The 17,064-nt window shown below is 36.5% G+C and overlaps 1 pseudogene; it reads left to right on the forward strand.

The window, feature by feature from the left end:
* The first annotated feature begins 8,542 nt into the window (after positions 1-8,542).
* On the forward strand, positions 8,543-16,862 carry LOC129883633 (uncharacterized; annotated as a pseudogene).
* The last annotated feature ends 202 nt before the right edge of the window (positions 16,863-17,064 follow it).

A 17,064-nucleotide genomic window follows, 5' to 3' on the forward strand; every position in this document is an offset into this window, starting at 1 on the left:
ATGGTATTTATTGAGGCTTTGTTTGGCTTCTATATAGTATATGGACAAACCTCCTAAAGGGATGCACACTCTACTAAGGGTCTTGGCAAGACAATATCTGAGAGATGAGAGTTTGTGAACTGGAGGGATGAATAAGTTGTGGTTCTGTGTGGAAAATCAGTAACATTAAATGTTAAGAACTCTGACCTTTTGTACAATGAATATATAGTCTACGATGCAAGTGTTTTTTTTGAGTTCCACTCTGACTATTTAGAAGGTTATATATAATAATACCTTAATGTCTCCTAGGCGGGCTTAAAGTCCTCTTTGTCTAAGCAAATGTATAGCCCTTTTTGAATACATTTGACTTGGTGCTCACTTGTAGGAAGATTCCCCGGCTCGATAGGTGGCAGGCTCAGAAGAAGAGGTTAGAGGATAAATACAAGGGGGGAAGTTTCTTGTCAATATTAGGTCTGTTTCTTGATAGTTAATTGATAAACATTTGAGAGTATTTAACATCTGTTCTTGTTTGATGCAGCACTAACTCTTATCTGTGAATTGGACGAATTAACTATAGGGTTATTTATTTAGTTTTGCTTCTTTCCTATAAATCAGTAGGCTGCTAAGAAAGTTTGACATGTAATTAGTTAGAGAGGCATAGATTCTCCTGGCTTTGCTTTTGCTAAATTGTCAACTGTTTGAAGTCCTAACAAGTTAACTATGAATGGCCATAACATGAAAGATGCTAATATTTATGGAAAAGCAAAAGGATTTCTCTTCTTTTTATCAGCATTAACAAGCATGGAATTAGTGCTGAAGCCAAAGGTTACAAAATAGCCTATGAAACATGATCCGTCCAACCTGTTAAAGTTTGTGACTTGTCCATTTATTGGTTCGACACATTCTTACCACATTTTGACCTGCCCAATCTATCTAAAAATTATACTGATACATATTCAAAATTGTTCCATGAGAAATTATCAAAATCTATGTAGTCATAATATTTGTTTTATATTTAACTCATTAATGGAGGACAAAAAAAGATATTAAAACTGAGTAAATTGAGTTATAATTCACTTTTTAGTTCAATTTATTTCAGGTCAAATAATTTTGAATTTGTGGTTCAATGATCCGCCAATTTTGCAACTTAGCTCATTTTGGTATATTTAAATTTACTTCAACTCACTCATTTGACACCCTTCGTCAGAAGCTGATGATCCTAAAAAATGACTACAGACCAATGATCAAGACATGATGATCATACACTCTCCGAGCTTTCCTTCTAATAATGCCCCATGGTTCAATATCAATCGAGTGGAAGTCGGTTTCTCTCTTTCTGCTAGCTTTGAGCAGAGTGAGTTGATTATCCAAGAAACGAATTTTTAGTCCATCTGGACAATTTTAGTGACATAGGAGTGTTAATAATAAGTTTGCTTAAAGGCAGAGAGGATGTTTGCTGCATGACAAAGGTGAGTTGTGCAGATGATGCATGAACATAACAAAACATAACATGGGAACTTTATCCTTTTTTCTTCAAACTCCCATTTTCTGTTTTTAGGATGACGAACCTCATATTACCACTTCCATTTGACTATACACCTAGTTTAATTTTCCAGTTGTCCTCCTCCCTATGTGTAATCCAACACAGATTTTTGGTTGCACAAAAAAATTTCCTTTTCCTTCTATTTAATTACAATTACAATTAATTAGTTGGAATTGAGGGTTAGCCATTTTTACAAATTATTAAGTATTACTACTTCATCTGATAGTGTTTGTATTATATAAAGTAAAATTTGCTTCATTAACTCTTATCGCACGTATACCAACCACGTGCAACACAGGTGTGTTTAGTACGTGGGAGAACATTTTCAAGAAAATATTTTTCAATTTTCTTTTGGTTGGCTTAAATATTTTTCTCTAATTTAGGAAAAATGATTTTGCTACATAAATTACTAAAAACATTTTTCAAAACTTTTTCAACCTCACCATCCGACTTCGACTTGAGACCCAACTACTAATTCTGACCATAACACCAACCGAGATCAGACTTTTAACCTCAACTCGAGATCCAATTCATGATCACCCGATCCGGGACCCACCTATTGACCTTGACTCGAGATATGATGTAATACCCCGAAAGTTGAAGAGTCTTAAGATGAGGTTCTAAAGATGAATTATAGAAAAGTGTAGCTTTTGGCACCAGGTGATGACTACTCAATGAATCATAAAACCATGCATGCTCAAATCATACAATATAGTCGGCCTTTTCGGGGATCTGGTGAATCACCTCTGTAGGACCATTATAGGCCCGGCGCCATCACCACCTTATTGCAACACATCATTATATATATACATACGTACCCTGACCCTCTAGTGAGGGACTCAGTGAGTTTTTCATGTCATTGCATTATCATATCCTCGTATAGTGTACCCGACCCTTTAGTGAGGGACTCGGCGGATAATGCAGTGAACTGTGCACGAGAACATATCCTGGCCCGGGACTCAGTGATAGTAGGGTTACGGTATTCACGACTAGAGTAGTGAGTAACTATATGCAATTTAAATCATTATCATAAATGATAAATACAAAATAAATGATAGATAAAGGATATCATTTTCCGTTAAACTACAAATATAATTAAAGGATACAATTACTATAAACAAAAATACAGATTTAAAATACATCAAATTACAATAACTAATTAAATGACATACATTGGGATTGAATACATTCTAATATTGAAGAAAAATTTTAAATATAAGTGGCATACATCTGGATTGAATACTGTTTGTTAAAGGATACAATAATCCTAAAATCTACAGATATAATGATAATAGTAATGAATACAAAATATTATTAAGAAAATACGAAATATAAAAAAGAGATTTAGTAAGATGCAAATAATGAGAAATAATAGATAATACAAGTCAATAAAAATCTACCATGATATATGATGAATATTTTGTTACCTAAATCAGTGGAATTCTATTGGGGAGAGATTTTGAGAATTTTGAAAAAAAATAATAGAGAAGATGGAAGAGAGATAAGTAGGAATTGAAAAAAAAATAGAGAAGAAAGAAGAGAGATAAGTAGGAATTGAAAAAAAAAATTAGAGAGAAAATAGGAAATGGAAGAAAGAAACGGGACCATTAAGAAAGTGGGTCACTTTACAAATTTTTTTATTTCTCTAAAAACGTGTGCATAACAAGTTGAGAAAAATTAGGAACTAAATTGGGATACTATTAATTTGCTATAGAACTATAATATAGCTATTATTGATAATTTTTTTATACTGTAGTCCTTTTCACTAAATAAGTTGAGAATTTTGACTAATTCACTAATTTTTCCTTAAATAATCAACATTAACGGGTAAATGCATTTTTGTTCTTCTTTTCTGCATTTTTAAGTAGTTTGTTCCATATAATTGCTAATTTTACAAAGTTAGTGTATTTTGTAGTTTATAGATCATTGAAGACTGTTTTTGTATGTGATTTTGTTGGGAAATTTTAGTATGGATCGTAAGCATCATCTCTTTTGTCATGAATTGCTTTTTTGGGTGGATATTTTTCAAATGAGCATAAAAGAAACTTCCTATTAATTACTATATTCATAATGATTGGAGTTTAATTAGTATGTTCTTTAATCGGTAGTGTGTTGCTTGTGTTCAAGTCATTATTCATGTATATTTTGAAATTTAATCATAAAAATTATATCAGGAGTAACGTCCATAAGTGAAGAAGTCATCGAGTCACTTCTATATGACTCTAAATGGTTTTCCCATAGTTCTACGATCACGAACCATGTATAAAAGAATCTCAAAAGATAAGATAATTTAAAAATAATAATGTAGAATAAGATCTTTTATAATGTTGCATGATTGTGGTAATCACGAAGGGCTACATAAGACAGATAGTATTTCAAAGATGTAAAAAAAGACCTAATCTAAAATCAATGAAACTTAGGATCAAAATCCTAAGTTGAGTTCACTGAAGGATCATGGTGCAGCTAAAAAAAAAGTCCTTTTTTTTCTTTTTTCTTTTTTTGGATTGAAAAGGGTTCAAGTAGAATTAATCATGCAAAATGATTCATCAATATTTTTGGTTAATAGTTTGGTTCATATCAATTTTTTGATTTTAAGACGGCTATTAGATGTGGTCATTTAAAATGCAAGTATAAATTTAAGCAATGTGTTAAGCACCTCTAATCATTGTCTAATAGTCAATATAAGTGCAAATATATATCAGTCTGGTAATGGCAATGATTAATTTAAGAACTATTAACGAATGACCTGAAGAATTTTTGGTATAGCTTAGGAGTATATCTGAATTTGTTTTTCCAAAAAAAAAATTAAAAATAATATTTTTAGATAAAATAATTATACAATTAAATAAATTAGAATATACTCCATATTTAGAAAATTAAGGAAGCTTTGAGAATTCCTGTTCTAATTAAAGCTTTTAGAATGCCTTATGTATTTAACATGTTTTACATACAAATAATCACAATATTTGGCATATGAATTAGGAGGAAAATGACTCTAGCGGTTCATGCACCATATTCAAATTCATTTCACCATCCATGGCCCTCTATCCACATTTCATTTCATTTCTTTTCAGATATTATTATAACGTAAATTATATAATTGAGGATGATAGAAACTTTCACTTTCAACGTTCTTTTTTTTGTTTTCTTTCTTTTTAGTTCACTTTCCTCTTTGGTCATATAGGGTGAGCAATATAGTATATTACCATCGATTTCAAATATTTATTGTTTTGAAAAATTAAATTTGTTCAAAATATTTGATGTTTTGAAATAATAAAGTCATTAGAGTTACTTCTTTTTACTCTTATTATTCAATTAGTAAATTATTAATTAAGTAAAATATTTTACGGGAGATACAGCGCAAAAACAATAAATATTTCTACGATTAATGCTATCAAATATCTTGGTAAGGAAGTGTGCAAAAACTTAAAAGTTAAGAATCTGTTTTTTTTTAAAAAAAAATAATAATAATACTCCCTCTATTCCATATTATCTGAATTTTTAAAACTTTTTTCATTGTTCAAAATATATAGTTGAATTGTTCAAAGTTCTTGAATTTTTTTCCATGTTTACCCTTTGCTTTAATGAAGTTTTGTTTTTCTAGGACTTAATGTTTACACTACTTACAAAGAGTATTTATGATTTCACATTTAATCATTTTTATGAGGCTGAAATTTATAATAAAGAACTACTTGTATTACTAGTACTCTACTTCATAAAATTTATTTTTTAACTCATCCATCTCCATATCTACTCTTTTAAACAAATTGAAAAAAAAAAGCAAGAGAGGAAAAATTTTATGGATTTTAGTGTTGAAGACTCGATTGAAATAGTTCATGACACTATCGCTGATGAAAACTCGATTGGCTCCATGTAAATTTTTGTTAAACTTTTTAAGTAGAATTTTTTTGGTTGAATTTGCAAAGCATTGTTTTGAAATTTTCTTTTTCAAAATTTGGCTCCAACTATAAATTTTTCACCAGAAAAATAGAGTCAAATTTGAATTTTGGGTAAAATCAGAAGCTTGTTGGTCCTCGTGAAAATCTGAGGAATCAAATGGACTTCTTAACTTTTGTTAGTCGTAGTAATTATTATAGGTAAAATACAAACCTTTTTGAGTAATGGCTTAGGAATAAACAAAAGGGTCATAGCGAAAAATATGGTTTAAATTTTGTCCTTAAATGGTTTTCTTAATATGTGTGCATTACCTTAAAAATTCAGATAATATAAAATAGAGGGAGTACATATTTATGGGTCAAGTTTTATGTTTTAATAAAATTGAATCATAGTTTGGAATTTCAAATCCCACTTTTTGAAAAAATTGATATTTGAAATCATGATTTGAAGTTTAAGTTAAAATTTTGTGTGAATTTCATAAACCAACACAAATTTGAAATTAGGCTCCGATATCCTATGGACAAATGCCTACTAAGTACTTCCATTATTTTAGTTTATTTGACACCTATTTATTTTTCATATGTCCGGAAGGAATGGTGTAACACCTCAGAAGTTGGAAAGTTGACTTGAAAAGAAATGTTGTAGAAATTTTGTTGGTGCTAGTTCCCTTGAAGCCACCTATGGACCGTCTAAGGTCCTACGGCCCGTAGGAAGACAGTCGTAGGTAAGTCCTGATACTTGAAAAAATATTGGGTTTCAGAAATTGTTGTACGATTCGACCTAAGGATCGTGCAAGGTCCTATGGTGCATGGAAGACCATCGTAGAAGGAATCCCGAAAGAGGAAAAATTATCAAGTCTTAGAAGATTTTCTACGGACCAATAGGACGGTCCGTAGATAGGTTATACGGCCCGTAGGTGTGGCCATAAAAGAGATTCTGAGAGTTGGGAAGTTAAGGGTTGGCAAGATGAGAAGGCCTCTGGCCCGTAGGGTGGTCTATGGAACATAAAGGGGTTCGTAGTTTTGTTCTTGGGATTAAAATCTCAGTAAGTGACCTATGGATGACTAGAATGTTCTGTAAGGTCACTCCGGGAGCTATTTTTCAGGAATATTTCAGTCATTTCCGATTCTCTTAACACCTAAAGTATGCCGTTTATAAACTATTTCTAAGTCCTATAACTATCTTTACCCTTCAAATTTCCTTCATTCCCTCTCATTCACTCAACACCAAAAACTCTCAAGGAAATTCTCTCTCGAGGTCTTCTTTTTCAAGCAAGCTAGGATTTTAAGGATTTAAGTCTCCTCTTTCAATTCCAAATCTAGGAATCGTCAAGATATGTGAAAATTCATCAGTAGATCCTTTTCATCCATTGAGTCCCAAAGATTTCGTTACTTCTTCCATGAACCCAAAAATCTTCAAGATATGGGTTCAATTGTTTATGACTAAATACATCCTAATTTGTCTTATTATACATGATTGGATCTAAATTACATGTTTTCAATGGTTTTCTCATGAACCCATGCATTATGAATATTTTATGATTATGAACTATGTTTTGAGATTATGCATGCATCGTGATTGAAGAAACTATGATTTAAGGATGCTTTTAAACAAAGTATCAAGTATGATTTTATGAAAACAAGATTGTTTCAAATTGAAGTATTCTCATTATGAAGGATTTCCATGATTTAGACACTTTTGGTTGAAGTGTGATTTTTATGAAAAACTTATCATGATCTAGATACTTTAGATAAGTGTCTTCTATTTATGAAATCATGATATGTTTAAAGGAGCTATTCTTATGATTCAGTATGTTATTATGGACTTGGTATTACTATATTCTTACCATTTTCAAAGACTATGATATGTTTATGTATGATATTTCGTTGAGAGTTTACTTAGCTCCGAGTGGACTTTGGAATGAAGGCTCACTCGTTAGTAGAGGCAGAGTTCTTTAGAAGCAATCCCCTAGTCCTATAACTATATGCCCCCATGGGTTGTCTCAATTGGACAATCAACTTAAGCTAGTAGATCCACAAAAACTCATGTTCATGGTCAGACAAGTAGGAAAACCTCTTTTCATTGTAGGAAAGACACTGGACTCCATGTTATAGCCCAGATTGTTTATGTCAATTAACGGTATCTCTCACATAGACTTATCATTCTCACTTATATTATGTTCACCTTATGATTTTCTTATGACTATTGCATTGACATGATGTTTTAACTCAGATCATATCATGTTTTAACTTTGTCATTGCATTATCATATTTTCAGATTCATCATGCTATATCTCTCATGTTCATGTATTTTTTCCTCATACTCAGTACATTTTAAGTACTGATCGCATACTTTTTCCTATATTATTTAATAATATAGGTCACGACGCTTCTCATCAGACCCATGGTTATTACAGAGTCCTATTAGATTTCATATTACTAGTGAGTGCTCATATTCTGAGGAAGTTTATATTAGGCTATATTCAGATTTTTATTCAGTTTTTCTTATGTTAGAGATAGCTAGAGACATATTCTAGCATCTAGTCTATTATAGAGACTTTCGGACATTAGATGATTCCATGTATGTTGAGTTGAATTTTATTTTCCTATTATGATATATCAGACTATGTCAAGATGTATCTTTCACTTTTCAAATTATTTTCTTATGTTGTTTATCTTAGTTTCATGCTTATCTCAAGTGGCTTATTTAGGGTCTTTCAGGATTCTATTCAACATGTCACATCTAGGGGTAACTTGGGTCATGATAAACTTGATATTCAGAGCATCACGTTTTTAAAAGAGTCCTAGATTTCTGAAAGTAACGTTAAGTAAAGTCTATCAATGTGAAGTGCACAACATCTATGAAAAGGAGGCAACGAGTCATTTAAGAAACTTCACTTCTTTCATCACTTTTAAGTCGTGAGATAGAGTTGGACTCTAAAAGGTTTCCTTCTAACTCATGTTCTACGTGTTTTAAAATCATGCCTCCAAGAAAAGCTTCATTGAGAAGGAATGTGAATCAAGATGAGGAGCAACAAGCCCTAAAGCTTCACTTTATCCTTTGACCGAGCAAGTCACTCATGCCGAATTTAGGGCTACTTTCCAAGTTCTTGTCCAAGCTATGATGGCTCAAGCTAACCGTAAAGTTGTAGCTCCCGCGAACTCGAATATGGGTACGGTGGCGACTAAGATACGAGACTTCACTCGGATAAATACACTGGAATTCCATGTTTCTATGGTGGAGGAGAATCCACAAGAGTTTGTTGAAGGAATCCAAAAAATTGTGGACTCTATGGGTGTGACTCCAGTGGAAAAGGCAGATTTGACCGCTTATCAATTGAAAGGGGATGCTCAAGTGTGGTTTTCTCAATGGAAGGCAGACTTGTCTGGTATTAGTTTTTTAGAAAATCACCTTAGTTGATCTAGCAAAGTTAGATATGACTTACTTAGATGTTATTTTTAGTATGGATTGACTTTATACTTGTTATGCCTCTATTGATTGTAGAACCCGAATGATTAAGTTTTAGTTTTTGAATGAAATAGTCATAGAGTGGAAGGGTAGTAACTTAACGATTAAGGGTCAGTTATATCTCGTGCCTTAAAGCTAGGAAGATGATTTTTAAAATATATATCTATCATCTAGTTTGGGTAGGGATACTAATTCTGAGACCCCTACTTTCGAGTTAGTTTATATTGTGAATGAGTTTCTAGAAGTGTTTTCCGATGATCTTCCTATCTTCCTAGAGTTCCTCCGAAAGGGAAATCGAATTTGAATTGACCTTCTTTTAGATACCTAGCCGATCTCTATTCCTCCTTATAGAATAGCTCTGACATAACTTAAGAAGTTGAAAAATCAGTTAAAGGACCTTCTGGATAAGGGTTTCATTAGACCGAATATCTCTCCATGGGGTACTTCAATTCTCTTTGTTCTCTCTGCATGTGCATCAATTATCAACAGTTGAACACGGTCACAATAAGAAATAATTATCTCATCTCAAGGATTGATGACTTGTTCGATCTGCTTTAGGGTAAAAGTTTCTTTTCAAAGATTGATCTTTGATCTGGTTATCATCAGCTTAGAGTGAGAGAATGTGACATTTCAAAGATGGCCTTGAGGACTCGGTATGGTCACTATGAATTTTTGGTTATGTCTTTTGGACTAATGAATGCTCCTGCATTTTTTAAGGTATTGATGAACAGAGTGTTCAAACAATATTTTGATATGTTCGTCATTGTGTTTATCGATGTATTTTGATCTATTCTAAGAGTAAGGATGAGCATGCCGATCATTTGAGGATTCTCTTATAAGTTGCCAAGGAGTGCCAGTTGTTTTCTAAGTTAGCAAGTATGAGTTTTGGTTGAGGTCGGTTGTAACGCCTTGAAAATTTCCATATCAAGACCCGAACCATCCTTCATAGGCGTATAGGCTTGAACCCGATGACTTCTAATTTCATATATGAGTTAGGATCAATTTCTAAGTAATTGAAGTATGTTGGATGTGTTTAGAGGTCATAAGGGATCTCTAACACCAAGCCAATTCCAAAGAATTCCTATCGACTAAGTTTCCGGAATGAGTTCGGATAAGGGTCAACTTCAAATGACTATATCTCCTAGATTATGACGAATTGGGGGTCCCATAACCTATCAAATTAAAGATCTTTGAGTCGTCTTTCTACTCCACCAATATTGCAATTGTTGGAGTTCAGAGTCAAAAGTTATGGCCATTTTACTACAGACTAGTACTGCAGGAATTTTGGGCCTGGGCGACCACTGCAGGAATTTCAGGCCTGGCCCTCCAGTGGCGCGACGCGCCACTATAGCGCCAGAAAACAGCCTCAGTAGTTTGGTCCTTGGCGTGATGCACCACTATTAGATGTGCAGGTTTTTTAGCCTATTCTAGCTTGGCGCTGCAGTAGCGCGACGCGCCACTATAGCGCCAGCAGGGTCTTAGCCCATTTTCCAGATTTTTAAGGGGCATTTCGTCCTTTCCTTGTGTGTTACCCAAAGTGAGGTCATTTTGAGAGGAAAATTCACCTAGTAAGAGACTCCTAAGCCTCCTTTCCTCATTCACTCTCACTCACACTCTAATAACAAAAAGGGAACAAGAAGCCCTAACCTCCCAAGTGCTCTCAAGCCTTCTTCCTCCATCTCCAAGAAGATCAAGCCTCCATTTCTTTTCAAGTTTTTCATTCAAGAGTTGAATCCTCAAGGTATGTGAGCTTCCATCCATGGTTCCTTCCACCCATGGAGTCCAAAAGTTCTTTTTAAAATTTATATTGAAATATTAAGGGTGAATCTTCATGGGCTTTTATATGATGACTTTAAATGCATAAATTATGGTGTATTTTGAGTTTATTTACCTATATTGATGTATTTTGACTCTTAATTGCATGAATTGAATGATTTGCTAATGTGCCTCTATGAAGGCTTGAAGGAGGGTTTTAATTATGAATGGTGGATTATTTTGAGATATTTTAAATTGATGCATTTCATTATTCTCTTGCTTGCAATAATTCTTCAAAATACATTTAAAGGTTTTATGAAGAAAATCCACCTAGTTTTCCTCATGATTAAAGTAAAGTAAAATGAAGTTGGATTGAAAGTTTATGAAGCAAATGCCCATGATTAAGGAAGTCTTGAGAAATGATTGAATGATGATGAAAGGGCTTTTAGCCAAAGAAGGGATTCAACGTGAAAGGATAACTCTCACATAGTTGAATCAAATGAAATATTTAATGAGCTATTCTACCGAAAATAATTTGATGTCTAATGTTATACAATGCTTATGCTATTATGATATTTAAATGTTATTTCTGTGGGATTGACCTAGCACCGAATATAGCATGTAGATGAGGACTCGACCTAAGGGGTCCTTAAGTAAAGTCTCATAATGCATTAACTATGCGCCAACATAGAAGCCCTTGTAGGCTAGTTAGGCTAGTGGATCCACAATTAGCCAATAAAGTTAAAGTTATAGAACGTTAAAGTTGACGGAGTCCTACCCGGCAAGTAGACTCCCCGTGCCAATGTAGGGAGTTATGTTGGATTCCATGTAATAGCTCCCATGGTCTTAAATGTCGGTTAGGGTCACTTCTCCACAAAAATGAATATTTTAAAGTTTCCTATGATCATGTTTATTGCATGCATTCGCTTATGCATATTGCTTATTCATGTTTTTCTTATGTTCTTCATTTCATAGCATACTCACATACTTAGTACATTCAAAGTACTAACGCATACTTTTGCCTACATGATATCACCATGTAGGAACCGCCGCCGCTCCTCGATCTCCTCCACGTGGCTAACCCGTATTAGTTTGAAGATTTGCTAGTGGTGAGTTCCCATGTTTCGAGAACAACATCCCTTTTATTCTAAGCTTTGGTTATGTAGAATAGTAAGACTTTATTTAAAGCATTTCGTGACACTTATATTGAGGGTGAGCTAGGGATATGTCTTAGCCCCCGCCAAGTCTATTAGTAGAGGTATGTTTGGATATAAATGGATAAATGTTTTTATTTCTGCTTGTTATTATTTATCATTACTAATAAAATGCTTAATGAATGCTAAGAGGCTTGGGTGAGGTACCTTCGGGTGTCTCATTCGCCGTGTCGCGTCTAGGCCCTGGGCTTGGATCGTGACAAACTTGGTATCAGAGCACGAGGTTTTGAAATGGTCCTTGGATTCCAACATACCGCATCAAATAGGGTCTTGTTCATAGTTGTGAAGCGCGCCAAAATTATGAATAGGAGGCTATGAGGCATTTAGAAAAGTTTTTCACTTCTTTCAAATTTATGTCGTGCCTCAGAGTATCCTAAGCCTTCCTATAACTAACGGACTGTTTCGTGTTTCTTTAGATGATGCCTCGTGGAAGACCACCTCAAAGGGCAAAGGTACCACCCCAAAGGGCAAGGGTTGACGATGAGGACCAACCTTCTCTGGTTCCGGATATCCCACATTATGAGGAAGGGGTGTCCCATGCTGAGTTTCGAAACGTCATCACATTATTAGCTCAAGCTGTGGCCAACCAAGGGCGTCAACGTGTTCCCCCTGCCCAAGTGCAAAATCCGGCCACTAGGATTTGGGAGTTTCAAAGGATGAATCCCCTAGATTTTGATGGTTCTAAAATAGATGAGGACCCTATGGAGTTCATCGAGGAGGTGTATCGGATCGTGGAAATCTTGGGTGTCCTATCAAATAAAAAGGCCGAACTAGCCGCCTATCAACTCAAGGGTGTGGCTTGAGTGTGGCACAAGTAATGGGTTGTGGAGAGGGGTGAGGAAGTTGGGCCGATTGAATGGGAAGAGTTCAAAGGTGCTTTCTTAGATCGTTTCTTTCCATTGGAGTTGAGGGAGGCCAAGGTCCAAGAGTTCATCAACCTCCGACAAGGAAGCATGAGTGTGAAGGAATATGCCCTCAAATTTACAAGGTTGTCCAAATATGCTCCCTTCATGGTCTCTGACTCCCGAGCAAGGATGAGTAAGTTTGTTTTTGGTGTTTCAAGCTTGGTGTCCAAAGAGTGCAAAATGGCCATGTTGGTCAAGGAGATGGATATCTCCCGGTTAATGACTTATGCCGAACAAATCAAAGAAGAGAAGTTGAGGGAAAGGTCTAGAGGGTTCAAAAGGGTTAGAGTGGATGGTGGAGGGTTCAACCCTCAAAGGTCCGGTCATGATGGCATTAGCAAGGGCCAAGGCAGTCAACGACCCTTGGGGCAAGGTTCTACGAATGCCCCTATTTCCAAATTTAACAAAGACAAGGGCCCTAACTTAATGACCCCAAGAGATAACATTGGTACCCAAGCTTATCCCTCATGTGGGAAGTGTGGGAAGGCCCACAAAGGGGAGTGCTTGGCGGGCTCAAACGCGTGCTTCAAATGCGGCAAGCCGGGTCATCATGCTCGGGATTATAGAAGTGGTGGTGGTGGTAGGCCTCAAGGCCAAGTTGCTCATGGCCAACAAACTCAAGGAAGTGGCCAACGCACCAACCGTTTTTATACATTGCAAGGGAGGCAAGAAGTTGAGGTGGCTCCAAATGTTGTTACCGGTATGTTAAAGGTCTTTACTTTTGATGTATATGCATTGTTGGATCCCGGTGCAAACTTGTCATTTGTTACCCTATTCTTAGCAAATAGGTTTGATGTGTTACCCGAAATGTTATTAGAGCCTTATTTGGTGTCTACCCCCGTGGGTGAATCGGTTATTGCTAGGAAGGTCTATAGGGGTTGTCCCGTGTCTATTTTTCATAAAGTTATTCCTTGTGATCTCATTGAGCTTGATATAATAAATTTCGATGTCATCCTTGGGATGGATTGGTTATATGCATCTTATGCTTCCATAGATTGTAGGACTCATCGAGTCAAGTTCCAATTTCCCAAAGAGTCCGTTATTGAATGGGAGGGCCATGATTCGGTGGTGAAGGGTAGGTTCATTTCTTATCTTAAGGCTCGAAAAATGATTTCTAAGGGTTGTATTTACCACATTGTAAGGGTGAGGGATGTCGACTCCGAAAGTCCTCCTCTTGAGTCGGTTCCCATAGTCAATGAGTTCCCCGATGTCTTTCCTGATGACCTTCTCGGTGTCCCTCCCGAAAGGGAAGTTGATTTTGGTATCGATCTCACCCCCGACACCCAACCTATCTCTATTCCTCCTTATCGGATGGCCCCGGCAGAACTGAAAGAGTTGAAGGAACAATTAAAGGACTTGTTAGAAAAGGGGTTCATAAGGCCCAGTATTTCACCGTGGGGTGCTCTTGTGCTATTTGTAAGGAAAAAGGATGGGTCGCTTCGAATGTGCATAGACTACCGGCAATTGAATAAGGTAACTATTAAGAACAAGTACCCAATTCCTAGAATAGATGACTTGTTTGATCAATTGCAAGGGGCAAGTCACTTCTCCAATATTGACCTTCGGTCCGGCTATCACCAACTAAAGGTGAGAGAGTGTGACATTCCCAAAATGGCCTTTCGAACAAGGTATGGTCACTTCGAGTTTGTGATGATGATTTTTGGGTTGACGAATGCGCCAGCGGTTTTTATGGACCTAATGAATAGAGTGTTCAAGCCCTACTTTGATACTTTTGTTGTAGTCTTCATTGACGATATTTTGATTTACTCTCGAGGTAAGGAAGAACATAAGAATCCCTTGAGGGTTGTACTTCAAACGTTGAGGGATAGACAATTATTTGCAAAATTTAGTAAGTGTGAATTTTGGTTGAAGGAGGTGGCATTTCTTGGTCACGTAGTATCCGGTGACGGAATCCAGGTTGATCCTAAGAAAACGGAGGTTGTGAAGAATTGGCCTAGACCATTGTCCTCTTCGGACATTAGAAGCTTCTTGGATCTAGTCGGGTACTATAGAAGGTTCGTCGAAAGGTTTTCTTCCATCTCATCTCCTATGACGAAACTGACCCAAAAGAAAGCGAAATTCATATAGACGAATGAGTGTGAAAAGAGTTTCCAAACCTTGAAAGATCGACTTACCTCCACTCCTATTTTGACTCTACCAAAAGAATTAGAAGGGTTTGTGGTTTATTGTGATGCTTCAAAAATTGGTTTGGGTTGTGTCTTAATGCAAAATGGCAAGGTCATAGCCTACGCTTCTAGGCAATTGAAGGTGCATGAGAGTAACTACCCTACCCATGATCTTGAATTGGTGGCCGTTGTTTTTGCTTTGAAGATTTGGCGGCATTACCTCTATGGGGTACATATGGATGTGTATACCGATCACAAAAGTCTCCAATACGTGTACACCCAAAAGGACCTTAATCTAAGACAAAGAAGGTGGCTAGAACTCCTCAAGGACTATGACATGAGTGTGCATTATCATCCGGGTAAAGCTAATGTGGTTGCCGATGCACTTAGTAGAGTGTCTATGGGGAGTGTGGCCCATGTTGATGAAGGGAAGAGAGAGTTGGTGAAAGATGTTCATCGGTTGGCTAGATTAGGGGTGAAGTTGTGTGGTACCAATAATGGTGGCATGGTTGTTCAAAACGGGTCTGAATCCTCCTTGGTGGTGGATGTTAAGTCAACTCAAGATCTTGACCCGATGTTTGTTGAATTAAAGAAATTGGTAAAAGAAATGAAGGTAGGGGTCTTTTCCCAAGGGGGGGATGGGGTGATATACTACCAAGGTCGATTATGTGTTCCGGATGTGGATGGCATAAGGAGCTTGATTTTGAAGGAGGCCCACAATTCTTCATACTCCATTCATCCCGGTTCGACGAAAATGTACCGAGACTTAAAAGAATTTTATTGGTGGGGTGGGATGAAGAAGGACATAGCGAGGTTCGTGTCTGAATGTCCGAATTGCCAACAAGTGAAGGCCGAACATCAAAGGCCGGGTGGCCTAGCCCAAGACATTGAAATTCCCACTTGGAAGTGGGAAGATATGAATATGGATTTTGTAGTGGGTTTGCCTCATACCCGGAAGCGTCATGATTCGATTTGGGTAATTGTTGATAGAATGACTAAGTCGGCTCACTTTCTACCGGTTAAAACTTCCTATAGTGCCGAAGACTATGCCAAGTTGTATATTCGGGAGTTAGTGAGGTTGCATGGTGTGCCGTTGTCCATTATTTCGGATCATGGTACCCAATTCACTTCTCACTTTTGGGGATCATTTCAAAAGGGCCTCGGTACTAAGGTAAAGTTGAGCACCGCATTCCATCCTCAAACAGATGGACAAGCCGAAAGGACAATTCAAACCCTAGAGGATATGTTAAGGGCTTGTGTGTTGGAGTTTAAAGGGAATTGGGATGATCATCTACCGCTCATCGAGTTTTCCTATAATAATAGTTACCACTCAAGTATTGAGATGGCGCCATTTAAGGCTTTGTATGGGAGACGATGTAGATCTCTGGTTGGTTGGTTTGAGGTAGGTGAGATGGCCTTGTTAGGCCCCAATTTGGTACTTGATGCTTTAAAGAAGGTGAAGCTCATTAGAGAAAGGTTGAAAACGACGCAAAGTCGTCCAAAATCATATTCTGACACTAGAAGAAGGGATCTTGAGTTTAATGTGGATGATTGGGTGTATTTGAAGGTTTCACCCATGAAGGGTGTGGTTCGATTTGGTAAGAAAGGAAAATTGAGCCCTAGGTATGTAGGGCCGTATAAAATCTTACGGCGCGTTGGCAAAGTTGCTTATGAGTTGGAGTTACCATTGGAAATGGCCATGGTTCACCCAGTGTTCCATGTGTCTATGTTGAGAAAATGTGTGGATGATCCTAATTCTATTGTTCCTTTGGAAGTAGCGAATGTTGAAGAAAACTTGACCTATGAAGAGGTCCCGGTTGAAATTTTGGACCGTCAAATTAAGAGGTTGAGGAACAAAGAGGTTGCATCTGTTAAAGTTCTTTGGAGGAATCAACAAGTTGAAAGCGCTACATGGGAAGCGGAAACGGATATGATGAAACGTTATCCTCACCTTTTCCATTCTACTCAAGTCTAAGGTACTGAATCACTCACACTCAATGTTTAAGACTTCTATAATACGGTTCTTTTGAGTCCTCATATGCATGTTCATGAAGTTGAATTTTAAAGTTATGTTTTATGCTTAAATTTAATGATTTAATGGTTGATGAATTTCAAGTGTCATTGTATATATGTTGGGCTGCTAGTCCTCGTGCAAAGTCCCCCTCTATGCTAATGAA

The sequence above is a fragment of the Solanum dulcamara genome, chromosome 3 (genome assembly GCF_947179165.1).
Source record: "Solanum dulcamara chromosome 3, daSolDulc1.2, whole genome shotgun sequence".
In the NCBI taxonomy this organism is placed as follows: Eukaryota; Viridiplantae; Streptophyta; class Magnoliopsida; order Solanales; family Solanaceae; genus Solanum; species Solanum dulcamara.